The sequence below is a fragment of the Trichechus manatus genome, unplaced genomic scaffold (genome assembly GCF_000243295.1).
Source record: "Trichechus manatus latirostris isolate Lorelei unplaced genomic scaffold, TriManLat1.0 scaffold00035, whole genome shotgun sequence".
Lineage (NCBI taxonomy): Eukaryota > Metazoa > Chordata > Mammalia > Sirenia > Trichechidae > Trichechus > Trichechus manatus.
Window position 1 is genome coordinate 10,254,652 of NW_004443971.1, and position 14,449 is coordinate 10,269,100.

Here is a 14,449-nt window from a genome sequence, read left to right on the forward strand (position 1 = left end):
TCTACCCCAAACTCCCAACTTCCTAGGGTCAGTGAGTGAAGGACCCATAAAAGAGCGGATGTGCAAGCTGCAAACCCCTGACCCAGATTAACCCCCTCTGTTTCTGGATGAGTAAAAAGATGTTAAGGAGCGCTGGTGGCGTGGTGGTTAAGCACACAGTTGCTAATGAACGGTAGGTGGTTCGCACCCACCAGCTGCTCCACTGGAGAAAGATGTACAGTCTGCTTCCGTAAAGGTTAAACTCATTGCTGTGGAATCGATTCCAACTCATAGCAATCCTGTAGGGCAGGGTAGAACTGCCCCATAGGGTCTCCAAAGCTGTAAATCTTTTCTTATTATGATTTAGGTGAAAATTTACAGCTCAAGTTAGTTTCTTATACAAAAATTTATACACTTATTGTTATGTGACCTAGTTGCTATCCCTGTATATAATGTGACTGCACATTCCTCCTTTCCACCCTGGATTTCCCGCGTCCATTCAACCAGCTCCTATCCCTTTCTGCCTTCTCATCTCGCCTCCGGACAGGAGCTGCCCATTTAGTCTCTTGTATCCACTTGAACTAAGAAGCACACTCTTCACAAGCATCATTTTATGTCTTATAGTCCAGTCTATTCTTTGTCTGAAGAGTTGGCTTCGGGAATGGTTTTAGTTCTGGGTTAACAGAGTCCGGGAACCTTGTCTTCTGGGGTTCCTCCAATCTCAGTCAGACCATTAAGTCTGGTCTTTTTACTAGAATTTGAGTTCTGCACCCCACCTTTCTCCTGCTCCATCAGGGACTGTCTGTTGTGTTCCCTGTCAGGGCGGTCATTGTGGTAGCCGGGCACCATCTAGTTCTTCTGGTCTCAGGCTGATGGAGTCTCTGGTTTATGTGGCCCTTTTGTCTCCTGGGCTAATATTTTCCTTGTGTCTTTGGTGTCCTTCATTCTCTTTTGCCCCAGGTGGGTTGGGACCAATGGATGCACCTTAGATGGCCGCTTGCTAGCTTTTAAGACCCCAGAGGAAAGGCTGTAAATCTTTATGGAAGCAGACTGCCACATTTTTCTACCCCGGAGCAGCTGGTGAGTTAGAACCACCTACCTTTTGGTTAGCAGCCGAGCGCTTTAAAGACTGAGCCCCCAGGCCTGTGAATAACATTACCCAATAAGCAAGGTAAGCATGTGCTCAGGGCATCATCAAAACAGGGACACCAGTTGCCCAAATCAAAAATCCATAGATGCCAAGCAGACAGGACACAAGGAAAAGTGAGCACCGCAGTGGAAGGGAGCTGGCAGGGTACTACGTGAAAGTGATAGCAGCTCCAGTGCATGAGAATGTGTCGGCCAGAAATAGAGTTCACACGGGGTCACCAGGGCGCCTATCTACAAGTTTGTTTAAGCTATGAGGCCCCTACCACTTCAACACGTTCGTTGACATCTGTCTCCTTTGGTCCCCTCCCGTGTAATTGAAACTTCTTATCTCAGGGGGTCTCTTGGGAGTATACTATTTCTTTCTAATAAACAAGAGGTGGGGTGGGACTGTCAAGGCTAACTTGCTACATTCACCCAATATGCAACTGGCTCCAAGATGAGAGGTTACTGGGCAAGGGTGGATTATACTAATAGATAACAGGTCTCCGATCCATTCTGAGAGAACCATCCTGTACATCCACGTCTGCTGATCCAGAACTCCAGCCAGGAGGGCCAGCAATGTTCTTTGCCATAATACAAACACAAGGGTGCGCTCTTGCGCACATCCTGGTAAACATCCAGTGGAAACTCCAGTCCCAGATGACATGTAAAAGCGAGGGAACTCGAATAAGTCGACCATTGCAATGAATTTAATGAAGTTACTTTTTAACTGTATAGCATTTATGTACAGAGTTGTAAGTCCTAAGTTTTGTAAACAGTAATATTTTTAACTTTAAAATATGTTTGGCATACATGGGATGCAATCTAGTACACATTTAATATAATCCTAGCATGGGTAATAATTTAATATAATTCTAACATAGCAAATATCCAAAAAATACCAGAAATAATAATATTTATCTAACACAAAAAGTTTTAATTTATGTATCAAGTGAGTTTCGTTTTTTACCATCTGTTGCACAGGACACAGTGCTTGATATTACTCTATATGTGCTAATAAATGAGGTATTAGGCACATTAAGAGGACGAAAAATTCAATATTTATTTATCGTGCAAAATATGTTTCTGTTTTGGAACAATGAGTTTCTAAATTCATCTTCCAAGAAAGTAACAAAGGGCGTTTATCAGAACATTACATTTATATTTTATCAGAATATTTACGTATCTTCGTGTAAGGAAATTGAACAATTCCTCGAAGAACTAAATGAGTATTTAGATAGTAAAAATTATATAAATGCATTTTATTTTCCATTTCCCTTCAGACTGACTTTCTTTTAAGAAATCAACTGATATTATTACAACTCAAAAAACCAACTTGTTTGTGGAGAAGTGGTGCTATTGTTATATCAATTATGTACATATCTCCAAATATGCGGGTTGAACAATTCCACAAAGAAAGAAAATGTACATTTTGTAAATTTTGTATATGATGACAATTATATTATCCTTTTTATTTCGGACTGATTCAGGTATAACCTCAAATTCACTTCTTTCGACCACATAAGAACGTGCCAGCAGCACTATAAAAACGTGACGGGTGACATATCTGGTCCTGTCCTGCGCAAAGTGAACCAAAACATGTCTGCAGATGGAGCATACTCTTGTATTTGTATCATGCTCTTTGCGATTGCTCTCGCTCCTGTCAGGGATCAGCAGTAGTCCAATGAACTGTGCAGCATCAAAGGACAGAAAGTGAGTGTGCACGTTTTTTAAGGATTATTTCAAGATGAAAAACACTTGCCGAGATCTGCAAAGGGCTCATCAACAAACACCGTACAACAAAAGAATGAAATTACTTCCGACTGCCTTGTAAGTAATATTTCTTTCGACTATCTCAGACCTGAAGAACAAAATTAAATGTTCCAAATCAGTTTTTTTCTTACTAATTTTCATATATAAATTTTTATGTTAACATCCAAATTTGAATGTAAATTTTATATTATAAATTTTACTTGTTTTATAAATTTTAAGTATTTTCAATTTTTCAAATTTATTTGCTACAGTAGAACCAAATTTAAAAAGTGACATAATTTTATATCCAGGTAAAATGAAATGGCAACAATTAAGTGGAGTGCAAAAACAAAAGCTCTCAGAAGATAAAAGGAAAAGAATTTGTGAATCCCTGAAGACAGCTCCATAATTAACTTCCTTTTCAAAACATAATGAATCAAGAGACTTCTTCCTTTGAATGCTCAAGTTTAATGGGTGCAAATCATTGTACTAGTACGGCTAGTGCTGAAATTACTAACAGCAATACGAATATAACATAATTTGTTCCAAACTCTGCATTCATTCCTTACTGTAGTAAAAAAATTAATAATTGTCTAGAAAGTGAAATTATCTTAGAATCTGAAATTGTCTCCTCTGTAGACTCCCGTAACGGAAATACAAATCCTGCTTTTTGGAATGATTTTTTTTCTAATGATGTAAATTATTGTATCGAAAGAGGGCCAAGAGCTTGTCAACATCACAGTGGACCATTTGAAAATTTGTGTCAAAAATTTCTGGATGGTAAACAAACAAGATTCTGTAGCCAGAATATATTTCTAGGATACAAAGCTAATGGTGAAAATTATAAGAGGGAGTAGCTACTGTATTCTCCATCAGTCAGCTCTGCATATTGTTTTGTTTGCAAACTATTCAGTCCTAAATCATTTAATTCTCAATTTGCTACAGATGGATTTAGTGATTGGTGCAACTTGAATATGATTGATAAACACGAAAACAGTTCAATTCACAGAGATTGTATGTTGTCATACTTAAAACGAAGACAGGTTTTGGCTTAACTCATAAACTGGAAACATAAATTAATGGAGAACTCAGTATTGGAAGGCTGTTTTGCCATACTTTGTTGCAGTCATTATAACAGTCCCTGAACGTGGACTATCTTCTCAAGGAAAAAATTATGTGTTCGGGTCCCCCCAAAAATGGAAATTTGAGGAGTTTACTTGAACTTGTTACTCAGTTTGATCCATTTTTAGCAGGTCACATCTCAAAATATGGTAACACAGGAAAGAGCAACCCGTCGTATATGTCTAAAACAGCACGTGAAGAATTAATAAACTTAATAAGTGATGAAGTTCGATCAACTATTTTCAGTGAAATAAGTATAACTTGATATTTCCATTTGTCTGTAGATTCCCCTCCTGATCTTTATCATACAGATCAGCTAGTATTGTTTTAACATATGTATCTCCAACAGATGGAAAATCTGTCGAGCAATTTATCACATTTACTAGCTTAAAAAGTCATACTGGTGAAGAAATTGCTAATCAAGTACTTCGCTATTTACGTGCAGTTTGCAAAACTGATTTTTCTAAGTGCAGAGGCAAGTCCTATGACAATGCTGACAATATGTCGGGGCATTATAAAGGGAGCAACAGAAAAGTTTAGAACATAATGAATATGCCATTTTCATACCATGTGCTGCGCATTCACTTAATCTTGTAGGAGTACACTAGAATGTTGTCCAGAAGCAGTTGATTTTTTTCTACTGCTCAGTCACCCCACACATTTTTTGCCACCTCTACTTACTGATGGGAAGTTCTTAAAACATATTTAGGCAATGATCAAATATTAAAATGTCTTTCTAATAATACACGTTGGGAAGCTCATGCTGTAGCAATGAGTGCAATCCTGGAATCATACGCTTAGATTCTAGATGCCTTAGAAAATATTGCTGAAGACCAGACACAAAAAGGAGATACCAAAAGAGAAGCTGAAAACATCGCCAACAAAATGCAAACACTAGAGTACGATTTATGTTGATTCTGTGGAATAATATATTGTAGCATTTTCATTGGATGAGTCAAGCTCTCCAAGATTCAGAAATAAATTTAAAGACACTCACAGATCTCTACCAGTCATTAACAGGGTATTTACATAATTTAAGAGAAGATTTTGAAAAATTTGAAAACATGACAAAACCAAGACTGCCAAATACTGATTATCAATCAGTTCACTGTCACAAAAGCATTAGAAACAAGTAAACAACGGAAGTGCTCTAGAAGTATTGAGCGCTAGAGATCCATCTCATGTAACCACATACTACACCATCATTGACACACTTGAACCTTGCGTTAAAAAGAAGGGCAAAAGCGTATGAAATTCTTTCAGATAGATTTTCCTTCTTAAACAAGGTGGGTACACCTGATAAAGAATGTGGAAGGCATCCAGGAAATTAATGCAGGCTTATCCTGATGACTTCAATACAAACCTTTATGAAGAAGTGTGACAGTTTCATTCTTACATGAGAACTAAGTTTGCAGTTTCAAGAAGGACAAATTCTACTCACATAGGCATGTGTGATTTCCTAATAGAAGATGAAATAGAATGCATGTTTCCCAGTGTTGAAATTGCTTTACGCATATTCCTAATTTTAATGATCACAAACTGCACAACGGAGCACTCATTTTCGTCCCAAAAGAGACTCAAAAACCCTTAGCGTACAACAATGATTCCGGAAAGACTTGATTCATTATCCTTATTGTGTATGGAACTAGATATTACTTGGCAGCTTAACTGTGACAAAATCACTGAAGAATTTGTTAAGAGCAAAGAATAGGAAGTAATGGTTTTAATTATAACATGTTAGAGATGAAAAGTCTATCTAAAACCAAAACATAGTAATTTGTTGTAATTTGTTTTCTGATCATTAAATTTTCTTTTATGACATCTTTTCATTTGTTCATTTATAATTATAGCATTTACTACAAAACAAGCATCAAAATTGAAGTATGAGCCGTTTAAAGCAAAAATTGGTAAATCAATTTTTCTTCGTGGGAGACCAACGGAATTTTACATCGATTGTTGAAAAAACTGAGTTCACTGACTCATTTTCTTCGTTACAGAATAATGTGGAATATTCTTTCTGTAGAAAACGTGGTATAGCGTAAAAATCTTAGTACCCTGCATCCACTAAAAAATTTATAATCCAGTCCATCTCGTTCCACTAAAATGGCCTCTGCCACTTTTGCATTCAGTCGGTAATATTGTAGTCACATTTAAAAAGAAGTTACATCTTGGATAGCTAACACAGACACACACATATACATACATATGTCTATGCATAACTCACATATCCTGATGGAATGCGTGAGTAAACAGAGGAGAGAGCACCACAGATTATCAGTTGTTTAGGGCCCTCGAATGCCTTAATCTGGCCCTGGGGCCACATCTTTCTCACTTGGAGCGGCTGATGGGTTCAAACTGAAGACCTTTTGGTTAGCAGCCGAGGGCTTTAACCACTGCGCAACCAGCGCTCCTTTCCGGAAAGATTACTGCCTTGGAAACCCTGTGGAGCCGTTCTACTCTGTCCTATAGGGTCACTATGAGTCAGAATCGATGGCAATGGGTTTTTCTGTTGTTGTTGTTAAAAAGATGTTACTGGCAGAGTTGGAACCAGAGCAGAGGTTTTCTGGCCCCTGATCTAATACACTAATACTGTAACTTTCTCTTTAAAGTATATGCTGAGTTAGTGAAGTTTTTCTACAGAACGTGTTTAAATTTTAAGAACTAATTTTATGCTCTTAAATTCTCATCATCTCCCTTTTCCCTGTTTGTAATTTTTGTTAAAATATAAGAGAAGGTGTTATCTAAGACAAATAAATTCTGCTAACCTTAAAAAAAAAAGTGCATGTCAAAGTGTTGAAACCTATAAAGATAGGGGTAGTTATTTTTATTTATTTATACCCCATGGCAGTCTATCAAGGGTATCAGATGACTTACAGCCAAACAGCACACAGCAGGTTTACCAAACCCGTTGCAGTTGAGTTGATTCCTACTCACAGTGATCCTATAGGACAGGTCCCATATGGTTTCCAAGGAGTAACTGATGGATTTGAACTGTCAACCTTTTGGTTAGCAGCCAAGCTCTTAACCACTACAGGGTTAGGCAGCGGAAAGTACTTGGAGACTCTGGGGGCACAGTGGAAGGATCCCGTGAAACCTTTCACCCTAATGGTCAGCATAGATCCTCCCTCACCACACTTCTCAATGCCACAGCAGTGGGGGACGCACAAGCTTGGAGATCAGAAGGACAATGGAGTGAGGGGCAGAAAAAGAGGAAGTTCTCCAGGCTTTGCAATTAACAATGGGATACGGACACATTCTTCAAAACACTGACTTAAGTCTTAGGCTTTAAATCTACACAAATTCCACATCCCTCCCCCCTCCCCCATCCAACTCTAACCCCTTACCCTGGTGTAAAAATTCCAGCACCAAGAGTAGTTGAAGGGCCCTTTCTCCTTTCCCAGTGCCTTGGGCAGTTTCAATGACCACTTCCTATCTCTTAGCTTATCTCAACTGTCCTCTGTCCCAGATCTGATCAGCTGCAGCTCAGGGAGTCTGATAAGCCCCTTGTGGTCGTAGCCCACCCCCACACATTTGGTCTCTGCCAGGATTTAGAGGAGGGGACTTGGGAAGACCAGAGCCCAACAAAACCCCAACCAGACTGATATGAAACCATCAATCTGACAACTTCACACCTCGTTTCATCCAGCAGCAACCCCACGAGGTAGTCAGGAGGCACAATTCAGGACGAGTAAATTATGACTAGAGAAGCTCAGTGAACTTGAGACTTTGGGCAAATCAAGAAGCCCCCTAAGTCAAAGTGTCATAGCCAAGAGTGCTGCTTCTGGAGCCAGATTGCCTGGGGTCCGACCCTGGCTCCACCACTAGCCAGCACTGAGACCCTGGAGGGGGAGTCATTTCACTCTGCTATGTATCAGTTTCCTCATCTGTGCAGTGGAGAAAATCGTATGATAGTACCTACTTCACAGAGTTGCTGTGACGATTGAATTGATTAATTCAAGTAAACAGTGGCTGGCACATAGTAAGTGTGTTAGCTGTATAAACAAAGATAATACTTATGCACAGAGCTACTGAGAGATGGGAGATGGTCACAGTCGATAAGCAGCAGAGCAGAACCTGGAGTTCAAGTTGCCAGACTCTTGAGTCAAGCACATGCTGCCAGCCTGCGGGTGAGATAACGGGGCTCCTGAAAGTCCTGTTGTGAGGGACTCAGTTACCAGTGGGCCAAAGAAGGGACCAGGGAAATTTCTAATGTGCCCCTGCTGAGGTATTGCAGAGAAGTTACAAGAGTTGAAACAGATCTTAGAGTTGATTTTTCCAAATCTCTTTTTATAAACCAGGAAACTGCCCCAAAAGAGGAAGTCCCTGGCCATGGCCACAGCGTGGGTGGGTGGCCGATGCCAAAACCCAGGATTCACGACTCCTGTCTATCTGCACACGTGTCCCTGCTGCTCCAGGCAGGGGGCAGCGCAGGCACCATGGCTTGGGGAGAAGAGCTAGCTTCTCCTTCAGTCACACTCTCCCAGGTGACTCTATAGGACGGGGTAGAACTGCCCCACAGAGTTTCCAAGGCTGTACATCTTTACGGAAGCAGGCTGCCACATCTTTTTCCTGCGGAGTGCCTGGTGAGTTCGAACCCCTGACCTTTCGGTTAGCAGCCCAGGGCCTGTGAATAACATTCACAATTTCCCTTTGTAAGTGAGAGCTTGGGGGACTATTTTCAGTGCTTGCAGCATAAAGTTCCCCCAGACTGGTAAGACTTACTTGAATTTAGACTATAAGTAGTTCATTGGTTAGATTTTATATTTCCAGCGCCCACCAAGAGCCACAAGGCTGTGCAGTCATTAGGAGCACAGGCCATGGTGTCAGATGAACAGGTTGCCTCCCAGCTCTGCTGCTTCCCAACTGCATGGTCTTGGACGTGGTACTTTATGTAAGATGCTTAGAATCAGTGCCTGGCTCAATAAATGTTAGATATCTTATACCTATTACTTCAGTGGCCAAGTGAATATTTATTTATTGAATGAATAATTAATGAATGGCTCAATGAAGGAGTAAATTGCCTAAGCAGATCCTCCCTGCGGTCACAGCTTTGGGCATCCCGCAAAACTTGCTAGGCTTATTTTGGTCAGGAGAGGGCAGCATTGAGCCAAACATTCCAGTTTGCCAAAAACTTCAAGGGTTTACACTTCTCTTTGGACGCACGCTTCCTGTTCTTGGAGGGCCAGCTCTAACGTGCAGATTCCTATCCAGGCAGTGCCCCTAGTTCCTGAGAGGGGAAGGTCAGCACCTTCATGGTCTTCCTTATTGTCCACCACCCCAGAGGGTGGCTGAGGGCTGTGACTCACCCTCAGAGCTCTGGGGAACTAGAGTACAATGCTTGAGGTGTCCAGCTGGACGTAGGTCGTGAGCTGAGCCCTCTACCCTGCAGGGAAAAGGGGCCCAGGCATCTCTACTAAGACAATTCCATAGGAGGAGATGTTCTAGCATACAAGAGACCTCCTATAGTTCATCAGATACAGGGCATGCACTTGCTGGTTCAGCCAGCCCTTCTCTTCAATGCCCCCCTCTCACTCAGCATCCCAACAGCCCCACTCTGCAAGTCTTTCTCACAAATTATTCAAATCCCACCCACCCCTTCAGGACCCGATTAACCATCTGAGAGGCCTTCCCTGGATTGCCTGAAACAGAATAAGATCCTTCCTTTAAGCCCTACATGGCACTTTATAGCTCTCTCGAGGGTCTTGCCGCTTTCTGCCTTGAATTTCATGGCAAGCTGAATATTTATCTTGCTTCCCTTACTAAACTGTAACTTCCTGAGGGCAGGAGCTTTTGCTAGTGTCTTCTTTATCTTCACAATACATACAGGACTTAATAAAGAATGACTGAACAATTCACTTCCCACAAGACTGCTCCTAGTCCACACTAAGGTCTCTTAGAATCACCAGGAACGGGTCAGTTCATTGCATTACTTGATGCTTTTAGACCTGCACATTCCAATAACGTAGCCACTAGCCATACGTGGCTGTTGAGCAACTGGAATGTGGCTAGTCCAAATTGAGATGTGTCGCAGGTGTGAAATACTTTTTGGGTTTTGAAGACTTAAAGAATGTAAAATATCTCTAGAGTAGTGTTTTATGTTAATTACTTATTGCAATGATAATATTGTGCATGTATTGGGTTACATCAAATACCTTATTAAAATTAATTTTTCATGTTTCTTTTTACTTTTATTTAATGTGGTTATAAAAAACTTAAAATTACACATGTAGCTTGCATAATAATTCTATTCTAGTGCCGTTCAAGGCCACCAGTCCACCAGCTTAGCCGGGAGCTGCCCCAGCTGAGGAAGGAGGGGTGCCCCCCACCAACAGGTGCTCAGAGCACCCGGGAGCAGTTTGGGGTCTGGCCTGGGAGGGGCAACCCCCTAAGTCCCAGACTTACCGGGTTTAGGTGTTGCTTTCCCCGCTCTGCTCTTGGCTCCCCTCACCTCCCCATGCTTTCAGTCACTAACTCCCAAAAGGCAGGCTTGTTATTCCAGAGAAGTGGACCAGAACATTGTGGAATTAGGATAGCCAGGGGAAAAAAAAGGTACACACAGCCAGACTGCTCACTCTAGTAGCTAAGCAGGGATCCTGGGCTCCGGGGTTTGACCCTGTAGCCTAACGGTGTCTGCTGATGAGTCAGGGTCTACCAATGGGAGGCTGAGTGGGTGAGTGTCTGGGAGCTTTATGCTTGGGCTTTGAAGCCATCTACAGTCTCATGGAGTTCCGGGGAGGGCCCTCTGAGAACAGGTCCCATGCTAGGCTTGCAGGTCACACCCACCTCAAGGAGGTCCGGTTGGATTTAGCCAAGGGAACTGAAACAACCCCCACACCCACAAATCGGCCTGGCTAATTCTTAGTCATCCCTCAAGACTCGCCTTAGATGTCTCTCTTTTTCTAGAGACCTGCCTTTGCCCCCACTCCCTCCAACAAAGCCTGACCGTGATGCCTCTCATCTGTGCTCCCAGCTGCATTTCACATCTCACAGAAGTCCTTACTCTGCTGCATTAAAATTCCCTTTGTACTAGTCTGGATTCCCCCGCCTCACACAGGCACCAGATGATGAGGGCAGGGACAGACTCTTGTTCCCACTTGTTTCTGCAGTGCCGCACACAGCAGGCCCATGAGCGGTTTTCCCTGAGAGCCGTTCAGACAGCTACTGGGCCGTGAGGGGCAGGTAGGCTTCCCCTCCCAGATCCAGACAGCGGTGGGGCAAGGCAGGACTGAGTGGCTCAGTGCAGCCCAGGCTCTGCACACGTGACCAAGAATTCCCCGAGGTTGCCAGCAGCCCAGCCCCTGACATAAGCAGATTCCCCATAGACATTCTCCATCAGGGATCAGGGACTGACCAGGTCACCCCTTTGAGGAATTTGAGAGTTGAGTTTCAGCAGTTAAAATCATTTCCAAGTCACATGCCGTTCCAGCTCTGTGTCTGTTTATCTGCCTCCCTTCCTTGCCTGCCATGGACAGACAGCAGCCGGCCGACGTGGCACTGAAGCCCTGTCCCACGGCCCCTCCTGGGCTGCTAAACTACACCTTGGCTGGGAAAGAGGAGATCCCTTGTCTCTGGGGTCTTTGGTCCTTCAAGGACTGCCTCTAAATGGGGATTCAGATTCTAGTCAGAAGAAGCTAGAGTAGGGGTGAGGAGTACCGGAGAAGTCTCAGGAGATCTGCCCCCACTGCCACCCCCAATTTAGCTGGTGATGGAGGAAAATCGGTCATCTGTAGGTGCTTTCATTTTAGCCTTTGGATTCCATTGAAATGCATTCCTTTGCTTCATAAGCATCTACTGAGCACCTTTTATGTGCCTGGTAGTGCACAAGGATGGTGGTTGGGTGGCACAAAGAGTTTAGCGCTCAACTACACGCTGAAATGTTGGTGGTTCGAATACACCCAGAGCAGAAGATAGACCCGGAGAGCTGCTTCTGAGAGGTCACAGCCTTGGAAACCCTATGGAGCAGTTCTACTCTGCACACATGGGGTCACCATGAGTCAGAATTGACTCAACGGCATCTAACAACAATAACAAAGTGCGCAATGTGTTGATAATACCTGGAGATAAGATCAAGCCTGAAAGGAAACCTTAGTCTCATCTGTTTAATTCTTCTATCTTACTTATAAAGAGATGTTGACTTTATCTGGCTAACTGCCACATATCCTTCAGGTCTCAGCTCAAATGGTCCATCTCAGGAAGTTGCCCCTGACCAGCCTTCTCCTGTTACACTCTTACACACTCCAAGGGCACTCCTGTTCTTGCCCCAGCATGGACACTTCTCCCTCTATACAGGATACCCTTGTTTGTTTCTCACGAGACTGAGAATTCTCTGAGGGCAGACACCATGTCCACCTTGTCACCGTTATAGCCAAAGCCCAGCACTGGTGGGCACCAGTATTTGTAGAATGAATGAAGTGGCTGGTAGAAGGCCACAGAACTGGTGGGTTTCAGAGTCAGGAATAGAACTCAGGTCTCCCACCACTCAGTGCTGTTCTTGCTCATATGTTACCCATGGTTCCTCTTGAGAGTCCTAGTCCCTCTGCATGGCCCCAGCTAGCTGGGCCAGAAATGTACACAGATCTTGGGTGGAAAAGTAAACAGCAGGTCAGGGGAACTATCTCTTGGACCTCATTCTACTTTCACAGATAACCCAGAGAAAGAGGGAAGGCTGGTAGAGGAAAGAGTTAAACTGGTTATCACCTCGTGTGGCCCTCTCAGTTTGGAGCGGGTGATGGGGTGGTTGTTCCTGCATAAGGTGGATCCTGTCTAGCCACAAAGCCATTCTCCATTCCTGACTCACACTAGAAAGGATGGTAGAAGTCGGAAAGTGGGCAGATACTGAATGTAAAATTCAGTCACTGAGGACCTAGTCCTTCTTGATCTTCAACATGCCCTGATGCACAGCTGGAGGCACCACCCTCCTCCTGGGGGTGGGGTTGGAGAAGGGCTTCCCCCAGCATATCAGGAATCCAGTCAGTGCCCTGAGTCACCTGCAGGAGGGGTTTCCCTCAGGGAAGGGGATCAAGGCCTGTTATCCTCCACTGTTCTCCCCACAGATCAGGGTCTGAATTCCAGCTCTGCCACTTTCTTGCCAGTTGTGGGACCTCAGGCAGAATAGTACCCGCCTCAGACGATTAGGTTATTATGAGGACTGAAGGGGAAATATGCCTTTCATCCATCTTGTCCCACATTGAAAGGGAAGAGGGAAGCCTGTGGACACTCTCATTTTCTTCCTAGATGAGCACTCAGAATGGGGATTCTGGACCTAGTGCTCCAGGCCTCAAAAACCAAGCCAAGCTGATTTAAAAAACAGAGAACAACAAATGTTGGCGAGGATGTAGGTAGATTGGAACCCTTATCCATTGCTGGTGGGACTGTGAAATGCTACAACCCCTATGGAAAATGGTGCAACACCTCCTCAAAAAACTAGAAATGCAACTACCTTATGATCCAGCAATCCCACCCCTAGGGATATACCCTAGAGACCTGAAAGTAGTGACAGGAACAGACATATGCACCGTTACAGCCATTGCTGCTTTATTCACAATAGCAAAAAAATGGAAACAATCTAAGTGCCCGTCAACAGACGAATGAATAAGCAAACTGTGGTACATACATACAATGGAATACTGTGCAACTATAAAGAAGAACGATGAGTTAGCGAAACATAGTATAACATGGATGTTATAAGAAGGCAAGAACAGATAAATTTAGAGACGTCAGTGTTCATTGGTGGTTACCAGGGACGGGGTGGGGGGGTGAGTATGCTTTACACTGCAGAGACTAGTTATTTGGGGGGATGGGAAAAGCAGCACTGAATGTGAACATAGTGAGCACAGAACAACCAAAGTAAAAACAAGTGTTTGAACACATATGGATGGGTATAGACACAATTAAAGAGAATGTGGACAAATTGTGATAAATGTAACTAATGTCAACGAACAATGTGTGTGGTAATTGTCAAATGGGAACCTTACTGTGTAAACTGTCACAAAAAAATCCAATTTAAAAAAAAAAAAAAACAAGCCTAACTGGGCGACCTAACACCAGTCCTTCTGGCTCCGAAATCACAGAGATGAAAACCTTTGATGAAGAGGCAAGAACTTCCTTTACCGTTTTTTCCAGGATCCAATTAAAATACATCTAACAGAAGACAGGTAAACCCAGAACTCGACAGCTCTTGGCCAACTTTCTGACTTGGTTGGAGTCTGCTCCCATCCCCACCCCCCACCCCATCCCCTTTCTCCTTTATGGACTTAGAGAAATGGTCCAGTGACTTTTTAGTTTTTTGGCTTGGGCAAAGCAAATTACTCAGGATGGAGAAACACGTCGGTGGCCTGTAGTGCCATCAGATTGTCAGTTGCCAACTGAGAACACAATGGAACAATAGGTGACTCGAACCAGGACTGGGCGCCCCCCAGAGGCAAGAATAATTCTAAACCAAACCAAACCCATTGCCTTTGAGTCGATT